General features: G+C 40.7%; 1 protein-coding gene across 8 annotated transcripts in view; it reads left to right on the top strand.

Annotated features, from left to right (window-relative positions):
- sema5ba (sema domain, seven thrombospondin repeats (type 1 and type 1-like), transmembrane domain (TM) and short cytoplasmic domain, (semaphorin) 5Ba) overlaps nt 1-17,525 on the top strand; it is a 192,874-nt gene that overhangs the window by 39,656 nt on the left and 135,693 nt on the right. The gene's annotated exons all lie outside the window — the stretch shown is intronic.

The following is a 17,525-nucleotide window of genomic DNA, read 5'->3' as shown; positions in this document are numbered from 1 at the left end:
TTTTTTAATTCAGCTGTAGCAAGAGCAAGAAAGTTGGGTCATTATTCCGTCCATCAACACCTGACGCTTGAAAGTTTATCTTATGTAACGTTTTAAGATATTTCTACGGTGGGCCGGAGAGTTGCAACGTAACCAGCAAATAGACAAACCCTGCAAAAGCACACAAAAGGCAACGGAAGTAGGAAAAAACTCAGAAAATACAACGGAAGTGTTATAGTGGTTTTTTTGGGTGGGGGTTGTTTTTGCATATAGAAACTGAAACACACGAATAAATGCACTGAGAGAAAACGAAGTGGAGATTCATCAGTGTTGTGAGGGAGAGAAATATGCAGTCAGAGTGTATTTTAATCACATGAGTCATGTAATACTAAACTTATATATTTGCTATTAGCTGCTCACTGTTAGCTTGTCACTTCTGGAGCTGTTCCTTCATGTTCTCGTCTCCCCCCAAAACACTTCCCTTGTGTTTTGTGTGAAGTGGTTTCTCTTTTTAAAAATGTTTCCTGGTGTTTTCTTAACTTGCTGTGCATTTAAACTGTCAGGGCCAGATTTAATCATCCGGCCAAACCGTGTCAGTAAGGCCCGTCACCATATTAGGTTTAGACATTAAACCCTATGACTGGATGAACTGTGGCGAAAATTAAGTAAAATGTTGGTTTTCTACTAGAAAAAATTAATTATACTGTTAAAAAAAAAAGAGTGAAGGGAAGTGTAGTGCAGCTTTTTGTGCAGTTATAGAAAGTAGTCTGTCCATAATTGCACAAAAATGTACACAAAGTACAACAGTTTTTTTCTAAATGTGTTATTAACGTGGCATTTTTAAATCTCATAGCTATGTTGGTGAGTACAGTTGGAATGTGATTGTCCCCTGAGGGAAGGTATCCAGATTACAAAAAAACTGAATAGTAGGCTAAGTTTTTAATATATGCAAGCTCTCCTGGAGTTTGGATGATCTGATATCGTCGTGTTGGTGTTGTTCCCAGATCATCATGAAAATGTTGTTCCAGGTTCAACATCGCAAGTGACCAATCACATTGTTGTGACGTTATTCTTTTGTGCGCCAAGCCATTTGGGCATTTATGAAATTCCAATGTTGCAAGGACAATATCAGTTCTGCTTACCGTTTATTAAAGCGTTAGGGTTAGGGTCAGGGTCCGTTGATCGGCGGACAGAGGCGGTTTCTCGCAGCTTAAGTACAGTTTTTGGTTTTACGGCGGTTTTTCCCAATGTCGCAAAAGTATGATGTCACAACATTCTGATTGGTCACTTGCAATGTTGATCCTCGAACAACATTTAGTATGATGATCTGGGAACAACACCAACACGACGATATCAGATCGTGCCTTGAGCATGTGCTAATGAACAGAGGTGGTGAGAAAACTGTTGGCCTACATGTTTTAAACACAATGGCATGCAGAGTGAGCTCAAACTTTCATTTAACTTGTCTCAAATACCTTCACACACACACACAAACACACATATTCACTGAAGCTGAACATGAGCCAGAGTGACATAAAAAAGTTTTTAGAAGGTCTTTTAGTCATTTATCAAATCTGTGAAAATGTGGAGGAGAGCAAAGTGAAGGAAACAACATCTAATAAAAATCTATCCCTATTTGTGAGATTGTTTTTTTTTTGTTGCCTGGATATCATATTCTTTGCTGTCCCAGTGCTCATTCAGCTATGTAAACTAGATCCTATTGTTACGTAAACAGTTCAAAAAAACGCCTTGGATAACAGAAAGTCAAACTGAGGAGCTGAAAGTCAAACGTTTGGCATCCCCTCGGAGAAAATGACCTTGTTTACTGAGCGACTGAGCAAAAATGTTGTACTCCTAAAATCAGAATTTATGCATCATTGATTTTTTTATTTTATTCTCATAAAATATATAATAGGGTTATTTGTAATGTAGCAACTTTATTGACTTAACCTTGACTCAACTGGACCTATATATATATATATTAAAGCACTTTTCATTGCATTGCAAATCTAACCTTGCGTATTTGTTCACACTGCACAAAGTATTTAAATAGCTCTAACTTAATCAGAATTAGTGAAATATGAAGGCTGTTTGGATACTTTTTATTAAAACGTAAGCAAGTGATGCCACTCAATTTTTGCTTTCTGTGGCTTTATTCAGTCTCAAGTGTATCTATCATCTTGGTTTTGATTTCAAGCCCTTTTTATCTTCTGCCCAATTTCTCCTAAAATTAGTAGAGACTGCTCTTGCTCCAATCTCAACCACTTCTTTCTCTGTATTTAATATCCCTGAAGGCCATCCCTGGAATTTGCTTATTTTCTATTGCTCCACTCCCCTTGCTCAGCACATGCATTCAGCTCACTTTCTCTATTCAATTCAATTTGTGGCCTAAATATCTCCCCCTAATATGTGTCAATGGAGTAGAGTAGCAGTGCTCCCTCTCTGGCTGCTTTGAAGAAGCTCCACTGCGTTTGTCTTGGTTCTCTCTGCCCCTCTGGGAGGAGATCAGGGGCTCCAATCGTGGTTGGCATGATGTCTCCTCCAGCCCCGCTGTTGTTTGCTGATATTTAGTTCAGGATAACAATAAGCCGGAAGAAAACAAGCTCCTTTCAGGCCAATAAGAGATGGAAGGGCTGGACTGAGAGGGAGAGAGAGGCCTAGAAAAAAAATGGGTGTGGGAAGACATGGGTCTCATCCCTGGACGGGGATGCTCTTTAAAGTATTCTGTTTGTGGCCCCCAGGGCCGAATTAAGGGAGCGTCATTATCCCTGGCAAATTACCACGCTGCCTTTGTGGTCCAGCCATGGTACATTAGGGTGCCTTAAAACGTGGCTGAGCTGTGCCTATTCAGTTTGCGAAAGTGGGGCCACTGGCAGATCCTTGGCCTGACTCACAGAGGAGGCATTCACGCCCTATCGGGGGGATGGTGACAGCAATGATGGTGATGGAGAGGTTCTCTTGAGATGAGTAAAGAATCTCTCGGGCCAAGGCTGATGTGTGATCTTCAATCACGTGCCAGCTGATGATGTAATCATTTGGCTTCATCGAGGGTTTGAGCCGCTGAGCAAATCCGGGCCCTGACTGAGACATTCCTGAAGATTTCCACGCCAGTAGCAGGAATTAAATTAGATCCAGTCTTTTAGTGGAATAATAATAATTATAATGATAATACGTTTTTTTGCTGTTAGATTAAGATAAACTTTCATATTCCTGCTTTATTATTATTATTTCTTTATAATAAAATATTTTTTTGTCAGGATTTGATTAAATATTAATCAGCCTTTGACCTTTTTTCTGCCAAATTTCAGTAGTTAGCTTAAAAATATAAGAGTTGTGGTTTTGCTTTAAGGTGTACAGTTATCAACAAGTACAAAGAAGAAGAAATGGCTGTGGATGTTTTACTTGGTCAGTGCTTTCATGTTTCAAGAGGCAGTTAAGATAACTGAAAAATTCCAGTGTCTTGTATCCAACGCTGAAAGTGAGCAGGAGGGGCTGATTTCAGAAGAAATGTCAGATCCTTTGAGCCTGTGCGAAGGATTTCAGTAGTTGCAGAGTGTCTGCAACAAATAAATGTCTCTGAGTTCTGTATGGCATCCACTACAAGCTGTGAAGGAAGCTGTTTTTTTCTACATACACTTTTTGCAGATTTTTTAGTCTTTACTGCAACAGGACAGTGAAGAGAAGACAGGAAAGCTGGGAGTCACGGAGTAGATAGCCACAGATTTGGTGGATTTAAACCCGGGCTTCTGCATTAGCCTTACTGCATATTGGGTCACCTGCTCAGCCCAGTGAGCTAAATCGGCACCCCGGCAAGCTTTGTTTTAAACATTTGCAGGTAGCTCACACTCAGCGAACGTTGATCCTCTGGGTCTGAAACAGTTAAATTAAGTTTTCATCCGATGCCAAGTAAAGCCAGGGTGCTCCATGAGCTATTATGTCAAACTCTTCAAAGAAAACTAAATAAGAGCGCTGCTGAAGGCGCCGCAAAAGTTCTAGTGTGTGAAATATTTGTTCTTGGCACTTTGCCTTTATTTATCATCCAATCAACTGGAAGCTTTACCTCAGCGATTGATGTCTCCCTCATTTTATTTTTCTTACCATGATAGGTGGGAGATTTCATTACTTTCCAACATTGTTTCCGGGTTTTATGAACTCAATCCCTCCGCTGAAGTAGATGAAGAAAGGGAGGAGGGCTTTTGTCCAGGGGCTGTGGCAGAAAACCCTGAGCCTGTAAATCCTGTGCTGATCTTTGGATCATTAAGCTGTGAGCCCTCAGTCCTTTGGTTCTTTATCACCAGGCCTGGATCCCAGGCCATAATAGAGGCTAACTGGCTAATGATTAGCTGTCTACTGCAGCTACTTGAAAGCTGACTGCTGCTGCTGCCAATCTGAATGAGAGGAGGTTTTAAAAACATATAAATCCTTAAATGTGTTTCTCTTTTTTCCCCTCTCAAACCTTCTCTCTCAGGATCTGGAACTATTCAGTTCTTTACAAAGCTTATTGTGGAATGATGAGTGTTTTTTTTCTCCATCTTCATTTTGTATGAAAAGCCATGTTGACTTAAGCTATTGTTGATTTGCATATTTTAAGCCGCTTGCTCGTGTAACTACTTTACAATAGGTGTTGGAATGGCTTGTGTACATGCTTGTTAATTTGACAAACAGCATTACCTTCTCCCCGTACTGCCTTTGAAGTAATCGCCTTGTCTCTAAACAAGCTCCATGGAGCTGAAAGGAAGGGGATGGAGTCTGAGAGGCAGTGTTTTGGATAACAATCACTTTGTCTTCCTCCTATCAAAAATCCTTGATTACTTGATTATTCAGGAACCACACAGGCATATGAATATGAAACTTCTCACCCTTTGAAGCAAACATAAGAAACAGCTGGGATGAAATCTTCTTTATTTAAAATGTTGCCTGCGAATTAACTAGTTTGGAAGAGCGATCTGGAAGACGGCGCTACTGCGTCACTAATTGACAGACTTGTGGTGTTTACATCATTTCGTGCTCCATAATTGGGGGAAAAAGGGTAATACACAATGGTTTTCCTTCAAGAATTCAAGTGTGTTAATAAAGCTTGTTATTTAAATTTTTTATTCATCCTTTATCTGTGTAGGTTTCTCTCGTTTAAATCACGGACAGGACCCTATTTTGTTACAAAAAGCTCAAGCTTGCGAGAAAAAGAGGGATCCTGAATGAGTTTTGTTTTCCACAAACATAGATGTAAATCGCTATATCGTGGGTCGCATGAGGAATGAGAATGTGTTCCATCGAATTAGATGCCAAACATGTGGAGACAAGGAGGCAGAGAATAAGAGAGGCTGGTTAGGTCTTCTGCTTATGTACTTGAGGGTCATCAGCCTCTGATGATAAGCTGCTGGCTAAGATGGGGATTATGCTCAGGACTTGTTGAGGACAAGGATGTGGACAGCTGCAGGAAAAAAAGGTAGTTTTTCCTTTTGTACATCTTTGAAGTACGAGTCCACCTGAGGAGCATGAGCATATGTGGTGCATTATGTCTTTGTGGAGCCACGTGGCCACAAGGCCATAAGGCTGCCCGCACACACACATCTAGACTTGTGTGCATCATCCAAGACTAGCAAACTGTGGAAACCACAGCATTTCTTATAGTTAATGTAACATACAAAGTCAAACTGAGAGGAAGCTCAGCACATCTGAGGATCAGGGAAGGATTATGTGTACATATCTGCTGCATTCTGTAAGAAAGAGTCCCAAATGTTTGCTTTTCCCTGTGACTTCACTTTTACAGAGGGCGTTGACTCGATTTTTAACACAAGGGTCTAAAACTAAAGGGTGTCACATATCCCTTTAAAACAAATATGTGATTTGGACCGGACTCAGTTAGTCTGTGATGGGATTAAAATTCCAGTCTTTGGCAGTCTGACATCCAGGATGCTCATCCAGTACTCTGGCCACACACCTTTATCTCTGGGGGGCACACTGCTTCCTGCATTGGCACTAAATGTTGGCAACAAACAGAATTCCTAGTGGTCTGGTTTGGCTGATTCTAAAATGTGCCTTCTCTGTTGCTCCTGTGAGGAAGATTACCTTCCCTGTCTTTAACTCGCTCTTACTTTTACCCCGAGAAAACACAGGCTGTTTAAGGCAATCAAACACAGTACATTTCTTCTATATAAGTTGTGATGTTAACCTTAACTTGTATATGAGCCCGTAACCACGTAACGCACAGCTATAAATCCAGCTTTAGTGTGTTAACACATCTGAAATCCTATTAGAAACCCTTGATTTATTTTGGGCTAAATCAGCCTCACCTAAATCAGACCACAAGTAGAACTTAACTCTCTCCTCTGTTAGATTTTTTTAAACCACCACTTTCACTCTCCACAACCTGTGGAGCAAACTTGCTGTCTGCTTTTTAGTCATTCAGTAAGGATTAGTGGCACTGTGTGTTTTCTAATTATAGAGCTGGACTGTGCTCTCTCCTCCACTGAGGGGTCACATCAAGCCCACCAGGCTCTCAGCCAGGAGCTTAGTCACAACTCTTAACCGCTACTTTCACACATTTATGCCTGTGTTTCTTAATTTGATATCTTTTTAAAATTGCTATCTTTTTCTTCGTCTTTAAAAAAAAAAAATCACTGCATGCTCTGTTCTCTTTTTTTTTTTTTTTTGCGCCTGTCCATTTCTCTGTTTCTCCCTCTCCTGCTTGCTGAGTTCACAAGAATGACTTTTCATTTGGATAAAATAAACTCAATGAGGTAACTGTCAAAATAAATCACTTCCTATATCAAGGAGGAAACAAGTAAATGCCCGGGAGAAAGGGATAGCAATTCCCTTTTTTTAACCACACAATCAATCAGTTCCCCTTCACATCTTTTCACATCTTTTCATTCTTGCCGAACAATGGGTTTGATTAACCCCTCTGGGAAAGCTCATTATCCATTTCCATCACAAAGGTGTTTGTAAGGCACTTGGATTTGAAACGCCTCAGCAAAAAAACATAGATAAAAGGAATATATCGAGCTTAAAAAAAGAAAAGCCAATGATAAAAAAATGATGGCTGCCAGTCTGAGCTCATGCATCTGGTTTAACAACTAGCCAGATGTTGCTCCTGCATTCTTGATGTCAGTAAGATGTTTTGATCGTCGTGACTGCTTTGTGTGAGTTTGCCAACTTGCTTTAAAATCTCATCTTTTTCTCTGCCACTTTAATTAGATGAATTGAGTTGTGACAGTGGGACTTGAATTATATTATATGTATGAGTTTATTTTGATTATCAGAGTCTGTTAAGGATGTGCGGGAATACCATTGTTGAGCCAAATCAATTTCTCTTCTTCGAGGGACACCCAGGAAATAGTTCAATCCATTTTTAATCAAAGCACCTTATTATGCTGGACTTTGGGTTTGTGTCCTGTTTTCGCATCAGTTATTTGATGAAATGAAATGCACAACCATACAGCAATTGCAAAGATAACGGCTTGCCTTTTGAATTTAACTTAAAATGATTTATTTATGTTGTAAATATGTTATGATGGGCTCGAATTCTGGATATGCTTTGAGTGATATAATGCACACACATCTCTGTTTATCCTACATACGATCACAGTTTTAGCCATGTTCAAACTTTTTGATCCCACAGTCCCTGCATAGTGAGGACATGAGCAGACGACAAAATGTGTGGCAAGCAAATCCCTGCAGCTATGGTGTTGACAGAGTTGCTTTGTGTCAGTGTGTCCAATACAGAGATCGAGACAGGTTTAGCTTAACTTAGCTTAGCGTAGCCTAGCTTAGCCTAGCTACAAGACTAAAAGTCAAATTGCAGCGCAGTGATACCCACGGGAATAAAAATAAACATGATGGCAGTAAGCTACACAAGCCAGCGCACTCTAAGTGATGTTCCCAAACCTGGATAAATGGAAGGGTTCCAAATAAGTCATGCGGATCCATCCGCTCTGGTCACCTCTTGGGAAATAAAGGAACAGGCATAAAGTTGTTTGTTATTAGAGGCACAGCTACTTTGAGTGACAGGAGGGTGCCTACTATGCTGCTAGTTCTGTGCTAGGAATCACCTCAGCTAAGTCAAATCACTAAACTAGAAGGGATCTAAGTGTTGTTATCATTTGAAACAATTTCAGTGAAGTTATCTAAGAACTAATATCCTCTATACTTTTTACAGTTTATACAGTTTTGATGAGTGCTCATCAAAACTGGATAACAAGTACCGTTACTCCTGGTACCCAAAAATAACAATGTTCCAGCAGCAGGTGGTTAACATAAACATATGTGATACCATATGTGGCTATAGCTATTTTTATATTCATGATCTGTGGTAGAACCACACATCATATGACACACCCTCACGTAAATCCAATAGTAATTTGTGTGTTTATTGAAATAATTGAAGCACAGACAGTTTTTGTGTTGATCAGTCTATCCTTTTCTTACCATCTCCCTGTACTAGCTTACAGTAGATTGGGTAAAGGGATGGTCAACTGCAGGGATTCTCACAACAACAGCTTATTTAAAAACTTAAAATGGCCCTTTAGCCCTTATTACATTTCTCTGGACATATGGGAGTAGACCAAAACACCCTGCTCTAAATCACACAGACATATTATGAACTAACAAAACCTCTGAAATACTCCAGCTGGCCAGTAAGGCTTTGTAGTTTCCATTAACTTACATTTTTAACTTTTGTGGGCACATTTTCACCTCTCTTCTAAGCACACAAAGTAAACCTGTTTTTCTTTCTCACCCGTGAGTGTCTTTCAGTTGACTTTGTGTGATAATATAAGTACAAAGTGCCTTGAGGTCATCTGGATTTTATTTCAGTCCCTCTTCTTTTCTATGCCCACTTTATAAAAGGTACGTTCACTTCAAGATATCAAAGTGGGATTACTTGTAATTCTTATTCTTGTACAGGATGACCTCCTCCTTTTTGGTTGAATTAGGTGCCTTTACAGAATTAATTACTTTGAGCTTTGGGGCTGAGGAGATTTCTTCGTATTTTCAGTATCTGGGTCTTTTGTGTTCCCTCACACCAACATGAGAGAACAGGACTGACTGAGAAGGTGTTATTAGTTCTGCTCTCTGTTAATGTGAAAACATAGAATCAAGCCTAGATGAACGTGTGAAGGCTTAAGTGAAAAGTGCGAATGTATCTGGCTAAACATGCTGCACCAATTAGTTAATGATTAGACTGGTAATTAGGTCTTTGGGAATCGTACTCTTTGTGGAGCTGATTGATAGTGGCACTTGTTCACGCTGTTCATTTGAAGTTTTTGTGGATGCTCAGATTCCGGCACATTCTAAAACCCATCCACACGCATGCTTTGATGAAGATATCCACACCGCAGCCTCCAATTTACAGCTCAGCTTGATCAAACTGCTCATTTACAAAACTAATGAGAAAATGAACAAAAATTAAGAAATCATTTAGCTGTTGTATTACATGAAGACAAGAAGCCACATTTCTTTTTCTGCTGTGAGCAATTATATCACAATTACAACACAACACAGCCCCTTCGGGCGCTTGTCTGAGGGTGTTGAGCTTCCTTTTGGAGTTCTAAATGCGGCGTCGGAGGCGTGATGTGTGTCAGGGCGGGGAATAATTCCGCCAGCGATCAGTCTTGTTTTTATTTTCATTGCAAAAATTTCCTGGCATATTGCCTGGGTTATGCTTCAAGAAGACCATAGCTTACAAATTGCGCCGCAAGACCACATAGCAATTATACAGAATATGAGATGTTTTTTATTCCAATTACATCACAATAGATTTAATTATAGCTGCGTGTCTTTTTTGCATCAGGCTCTATCGCCTGTCTTTTGTTTGGGAGAGGATTCTTCACTCTCTGGACTGTAATCAGTGTTTGAAAAGACACTACGATCTGGGAACCAAGCGCTGGCACTGTTTAGGAGATGAAATGGAACAAATGATCCGCTGCAGCTTTTTCTGTTCATCTGTGATTCCAACATGTAACTGTCTCAGAAGAATAAGAACCATTTACATGTAGCGATCTTTTAAAACACAGATGAGTTGTTTTTTTTTTTTTAAAGATCTTGCCCAGGTTGACGGCACTTTCGAAACTCTCGAATTCATCCGTGAAGTTTAGACGGTTGGATGCGGCACAAAGCTTTTACTTCACTTCAAAACACTTTGCACTTGTTTGACTTCTTACGGTGTAGCTGCAATCTTAAATCCCTCTCCCTAACCCTTCCTCTTCCTCCTCCTTTGCTTTCTGTCCTTTTGAGAACAGCAGGATCTGACAGCCCTGAGCCGAACAGTGTGAAGTTTGTGAAATGGAAATGGCTTTGTGGTGTCTCCTAAACGCCTGACCACTTTATCTTATGTGTGTGTGTCTGTTGGTGTACATGTGTATATTTTTCTCTTTCTGTATGTGTGTGTGCGTTGTGCACATTTCTTTAGCTGTAGTTTCATGAGTCCAGAATGTGAAATGGACTTCTGAATCATTCTCTGCTGCCAGCTGGTGATCAGATTTTTCTTCCCCAGTGCGCAAATAAATAGGATCAGATGCTGCAATGTGTCTGCACTGGTGGCAAATTCTTTCGAGCCATTGCTAAACTATACAGTTATATGTTGTTTTTTAAAAACTATTATTATAGTGTTTATGTTGGAAAATAAAAAAAGGAAATGAAGAATACCCTGATTTTAGACCTATAGCTGATTGTCAAGCTCTTAAAATTCGTTAACTATGCAGAATGTGCCTCTCGTGTTCCCTCAGCCTTTGTTGCAGGCTGAAATTCAACATTTTGTTTTATAATAGTGAAAACCTAACCTTGCAGTCTTCTTCCAGCTCTTGTTAGCATGAAAGAGAAAAGCACTAAAACATCAAACATTATCAAATGACTCCTGAAATATAAGCCATTTCTGCACTATCTAACACAATGCTTCAGTGTGTTCCAGTCTACATTTCACTGAATACACTGCTTCTCTGTGACACAGTTTCCCTCCCTTGGTCTTTGAAGTGTAGCCAAAAGTCATGCATCGTGGCTTTTGCAAGCTTCTGAGCACAAGGCGAGACATAAGAGAAGTCGATTATACTTCTGTGTTCGGAAAATTGTCACTATATGTCACAATATAACAATACGGGCTTGCAATATAACTTGTCAACAACCGGTGACAGACTATAGCCAACCAGATGTCATACATTATGCAAGAGGACTAAGGTGCTTCAGGGTGGTAAGAAACACTGTACATATTGACTAACCAAAGTGTGCGATGACATGAAACCCAGACCTTGTACAACTTGGCTGATTCTGAGCTTGTGTTTACTGCACTCGCAGTTATATTTTTAGCTGTCTACTTGTCATCTGATCGCATGAATTTTCATGCCACGTGTACGGGAACAAAATGTGTCTGTGTCACGGGCCTTGTCAAATTTAAAATGTGTCAGATTCAAAATGTGTCAAACTACAAGATTCGAAGCGATGCTGTAAATCTATTTGACTGCAGTGACTGTTACTCGGGTGCTATTATGACAACTGACAAATCACAAATCTTGAGCTGACACCGTGTGCAGTGGCAGAGCAAAGCAATCTTTAAAGGGATGACCAGCTTTAGAAAACTCCTTACCTTTGGCCCTTTATTTTACCTCTGAATGGAAAATCACTGAAGAAAATATCTAAAGCCCTGAAATACTTTATTTGCAATGTCATGCAGACATACACTGTGAGGACTCGTGTATAATAAGCTTTTTAACCCCTATTTCATTATGGAAGCTCAGGACCATTGAAACATTTCAACCAATAAATCATTAGGTTGAACTTGTCCAAAAAACTCACTGAAAAGCCTTCAGCTAATCCAAAATGCTGCAGCAAGAGTCCTGACAGGGACTAGAAAGAGAGAGCATATTTCTCCTGTTTTGGCTTCCCTTCATTGGCTTCCTGTTAAATCCAGAATTGAATTCAAAATCCTGCTCCTCACATACAAGGTCTTAAATAATCAGGCCCCATCTTATCTTAATGACCTTGTAGTACCATATCACCCTATTAGAGCACTTTGCTCTCGCTCTGCAGGCCTACTTGTTGTTCTTAGAGTATTTAAAAGTAGAATGGGAGGCAGAGCCTTCAGTTTTCAGGCCCCTCTTCTGTGGAACCAGCTTCCAGTTTGGATTCAGGAGACAGACACTATCTCTACTTTTAAGATTAGGCTTCAAACTTTCCTTTTTGCTAAAGCATATAGTTAGGGCTGGACCAGGTGACCCTGAATCCTCCCTTAGTTATGCTGCAATAGACGTAGGCTGCCGGGGGATTCCCATGATGCATTGAGTTTTTCCTTTCCAGTCACCTTTCTCACTCACTATGTATTAACAGACCTCTCTGCATTGAATCATATCTGTTATTAACCTCTGTCTCTCTTCCACAGCATGTCTTTATCCTGTCTTCCTTCTCTCACCCCAACCAATCACAGCAGATGGCCCCGCCCCTCCCTGAGCCTGGTTCTGCCGGAGGTTTCTTCCTGTTAAAAGGGAGTTTTTCCTTCCCACTGTCGCCAAAGTGCTTGCTCATAGGGGGTCATATGATTGTTGGGTTTTTCTCTGTATCTATGAAGCGCCTTGAGGCGCCTTATGTTGTGATTTGGCGCTATATAAATAAAATTGAATTGAAATTGAATTGAACTTAGTGGATGTAAGTAAACTTTAAAAGCTAATTTAAAACACGGCCCCACTCTGAACCCATCCAAAGTTTTCCAGCTAATGTGTGTTTACAGAAATAATGACACACATGCAAACCCTACCAACCATAACCTCTTTGGTGGAGTTAAAAATTGTAGTTATTGGATGTAACTCCGGTTCTGTGAGGATGGGCTAAACCTTTTAATGATGTTTACTGTTTTTCTGTGGGGTGACTGAAGAGAAACCCTTTTGCTATGTCCCTGACTGCGAGGTCACACTTGCTAATGAAAACTACACAACATGGAAACTAGAGAGTGTTTCCTTTTATGAGGGATCACAACTATACTCAACAAAAGACAGTTATAGGAATATTTGGAACAAAACACTTTTCAGTGGATTTATTTTGTTATGGTTGCTGTGCGCTCCTGATGGGGATTTATAGCCCTCATACATTCAGTTTTTACATATGCTCAACTGGGAAAACACTTATTGACTGTGTGGGCTGCAGTATATCAGTTCATCTTGTGAAAAGTCAAAAAATCTTAAAATTTTCTTAAAAAGTCTAAAATAATGAGCCGTGTCTGGGTCAGCACTGCGGTGAAGCTGGAGCTGAATGAGACCTGCTGAAACTGGACCGTAGCTTATTATATCGCAGATCAGACCAATTAACGAGAAGTTGACACTGTTTGGATTTTCCCAAAGCAGTGCTGCCACTGACCTGTTGCATCCGTTTTGCCTGCAGAGCAGAGGCAGGTTGTTGTCTGAGGAGACTTGTTAGGAAGCAAAGAGCTGCTCTTTCCGCCTGCTGCATCATCTGCGATTCATTTTTCTCAGGAGAGCCCTCACACACACACTCTTACGTGCACACACACATGCTGCTGCTGATGGCCTTCTCAGTGTCACACATTACCTGATTTTTTTTTTTTTTTTTTTGTCATTTATGAGCAAAATCTGTGTGTGTTGGTTGGGCTTTGAAAGTGATTGTTTGATGCCAGCACACAGCAAAATTAATGCTTCTGCTAAAATTCCTCATTTTGAAATCACAAGGGCTCTTTGAACACATTGTGTCTTTGTGTGTTGTTAGTGTGTGCGCTTTTATTAAAGTTTTTGCAGCCAATCCCCAAGAAGCACAATGGTAGAGAGTGATGAATGCCCGCAGCCAAAAATCCAATAAGATGGATTTGGTGGGAACAGCAGCATTCGCTCGCTCGGCCACTCTCTCTTGCTTTCTGTCTGTTATTCCATCTAGCGCGCGCTCAGCCGCTCACCCAACAGCGTGGCTCCACATCAGTCGTTTGTTCACAGCAGATCAGTGCTCTGTAATCAAAGTGGGAGGCAAGTCGCCGATCATTAATGCAATGCCACCTGTGTTTCCTGTCCACGGTCCAAGTCTGAAGAGGATTCACCAGAGCGGTCGGTGATCAGCGGCGATGGACACATCAAATGTCTGTTGTTGTCTCCACTGTGCACGACCGCTGAGCGCCGAAAGAGCTCAGCCTGCTGTACCGGCCACTTTATAGGCTTTGAGAAACACCAGCATGAATCCAATAAGCCTTCACTTAATTTCTTTCACACAAGATTTGTATTGGATTCCTGTGTTGCTGCCTGGTAGTGACTGTACACTTGAACATGTGCCTTTATTGTGTTTAAAGTTTAACTGGAAGAATTATGAAAGCACGGGCCAATGAATGAAACCTCGGCTGCCCCTAAGGAAATTTGTCTTGAACAAAGGACCTTTCCAGCATGCATATAAAAACGTAATTACATCAGCAGGGGCTCTACATAAAGCACATTTAAAAGAGCAACACAGACACTTAATAAAAGATGGACACATTTCTGATGTAAAACTTTTCGATGACATTTAAAGTGAGATTTGGTTACACAGGTGGATGCTGCAGGGGATAAAGGGTGTGAACAGCAAGGCCGGACAAAAGGTCTGGGTTTGCTTTGATCTTATGAGCACATTCGTAAACACCGTCGCTGTGATCCAGGCCGGCAACTCAGATCAGTTCAAATGCTGCTAACATTTAAATGATTTCCTGACAAGCCACTGTGTTTGTTTGGAAGCTGGGTGCAGTGGGGACAACCCACTCGTTAGTAAAGTCATTTTATCAAGTCATGAAGCATTGAGCTAAATGTTTTCACCATCTTAGTGCTGTTTAAATCAAATATATGACAAGTGATAGTTGGATCAAGCTGTTAAAACTTGGACACCACATGGTCATTGGCTAACAACTGACATAATCTTGGTACTCTTAACCCTCCAGTTGGTTTCACCCCACTCGCCCATTCATTTCCTATGACCGGGAACACCACAGCTGTAACAAGGTTGATTAAAACACTCAAACTCCAATGAAAAGTTGTGATCCTCACTTTTATATGTTCAAGTGCATAGTGTGGAGGATGTCATTAGGCCTTGAGGCAATCGGATGTAAAACACAATATTTATGAGTGTTTTAAGTTTAAATTGGACAGATTTGCCTTCAACGCAACTGGAAGGTTAGTAATGACTAGGGATGGGTACCGGTGTCCGGTGCCATGATGGCCCCGGTTCTGACATAAACGGTAGTAACCAGACCGAAAAGCAGCGCACATTTTGGTGCTTTATTTCGGTGCTTTTTTTTCCTGAGCTGTGATACACTTCTAGCCAATCATTTTACGTTTCCCAGGATAGTAGGCGGGGCCAGGTACGTACGTTCTTTTAGAGCAGAGCTACAGATTAAAAATGTCCAAGGCAAAGCGGTCAAAAGTCTGGCTGTACTTCACAGCAAAATATGCAAACTCAGCAGCCTGCAACAAGTGCTTTAAGCTGATACTGTGATACTGTCAAAGGAGGTAACACCTCAAATCCGATGAAACACCTGGCGACGCATAGCGTTTTTTTAAAAAGCCAAGAAATGCGCCGTATTTGATAGCTTGCAGTGAGACCTCACACCGAGCGCATCTACTGCGGGTGGGTTGGCTGTTATGCAACATCCCCCAAAAACCCGAAGAATAGAGTCCTGGCCCCTAGCCCTGCCAGTGTAGCAGAAATGATGAGGATGATGATGGCAGCAGCAGCTGTTCTTCTCTGCGTGAGTAGCTTAATGTTGTTCGTGTGTAATTTACGTTGAGTAGGCTAACCGCGTTATTACATTAATGCATGTAAGGTGAACTAGCAAACACCGTCGTAGTTACATGCGGCTGTCTTCTTGTTTGATGGCAGATACTCCCTTCACCTTGGCCAAAAAGGCTAAAAAGACCAAAGAAAAAGTGGAAAACAGCTGAACATGAGAGGTTTTTGGACAAAGTTTGTGTTTTTTCCATTGTTTAAGCACTGCTTCCAGCCAAGAGTGATACCATATATGCCCCATAGCTGCAGAAAAGGCTAACATTGTTATCTTTTTACAAAAAACAGCTGAACATGAGAGGTTTTTGGACCAATTTTGTGTTCTCCATTCTTTAAGCACCGGTTTGAGCACCAGTTTGAGCACCGGCACCGTTTCAAAAGTACTGATTTGGCACCGGTATCGGATAAAACCTAAGCGATACCCATCCCTAGTAATGACTAAAATTTCCAAAACATATTTTACATTCAATACAATGCCATCTTTTCCATAAAGTGATGATGAAATTGTTTATTGAGGTCACAGAGCAAGGGAGTCAAAGGTCTTCCAGGCCAGCGGTCCCCAACCCCCGAGTCGTTTGGTACGCGACAGTTGAGGCTCAGGTGTGAAATTTATGATTGTCAGCGTTTTTATTGTTTTTTATAGTTATTTCTTTTAATCGTTCTTATTGTTAACTCTGTTTCCCTGGATCTTTTCCTGTGTGTTATGAATAAATCTTCTTTTTTTTGGTACCGGTACTGGTTTTATTTTGTTGTATTTATCCACGACACCGTGAAAATATTGTTCAGACATAAACCAGTCCGTGGACCGTGGCACAAAAAAGGTTGGAGACTGCTGGTCTAAGTGTGAGTAACGGGAAGAGCAATTACAGAGCAATTACATTCTCTTCCAATAGAGGGCAGTACAATTACCTGATCTAATTAAATGGGTTTCCAACTGCCAGTAAAACTGAAGAAGATGAAGAAGAAATTAATTCCATGAGGGCCCTAGCATGAGTAATCGTGAGAAGAAAGCAAAAATGTATACTGGTCACAAACTGATTCTGCTATACCTGGTGCGCGAGGAAAAATTATCAGTATGCTTTTTGTGACATTTTGTTTGTTAGTGTGCCGTGTGATTTTTCTAATGTGAAATATGTGCTGTGGCTCCAAAAGGTTGGGAAGCACTGTTCTAGGCAATCAGAAGTATGTCGCCCCCTATTGGCCATTAAAGTATATGCAGTTTTAAGACACTTCCACATCAGCTTCACACTTTCATCTTCCATCTTCATATATCACAATAACATTTTAATTTGCTGCCAGATTTCTCTTGGCTTCTTTTTTTCATGATTCTCGTTGCTAATCTAAAAAGAACAGACTGCAAGCAGGCAACTGGATCACAGCTTGGATTTGCTGCTGGTCATAGTGGAGACAGCTTTTGCGTTTGTGTGCACTTTCAAGCAAGGAGCTTATTGTCATTGTAAGTTTGCAAACTGCAGACTAGGCTGATGGATAAAAAAAATCCACTGAAATTAATAATTCTAAAAAGGTCTACCTGCCTCAGGCCTTTACTGCAGGTTGATGAGTTAAGGTCTTTGTGCTTGTGAGTGTAGTCAGTCAGTCGGTGTTGCTGTATTAATTTTCAAAATCCCCTCCCCCAAATTTATTTTTAGATCATATTTGTGAGAAAGAGAGAAACTTAATTGTGTGGTTCACCCTGATAACTCAACATATAGAGGAGGGGCAGATGAAATACCTGCTACTTCTCAGATTTGCTTGTGGGTAAAATCTAAATCCCTGCTCTACCCCTGCCTTACTCACTGTCAAATGGGAAATGAATGAAA

Source organism: Astatotilapia calliptera, chromosome 16, assembly GCF_964374335.1.
Source record: "Astatotilapia calliptera chromosome 16, fAstCal68.1, whole genome shotgun sequence".
NCBI classification, from domain to species: domain Eukaryota; kingdom Metazoa; phylum Chordata; class Actinopteri; order Cichliformes; family Cichlidae; genus Astatotilapia; species Astatotilapia calliptera.
The sequence above is the reverse complement of the archived record's forward strand: the minus strand, read 5'-3'. Positions and strand labels throughout refer to the sequence as shown.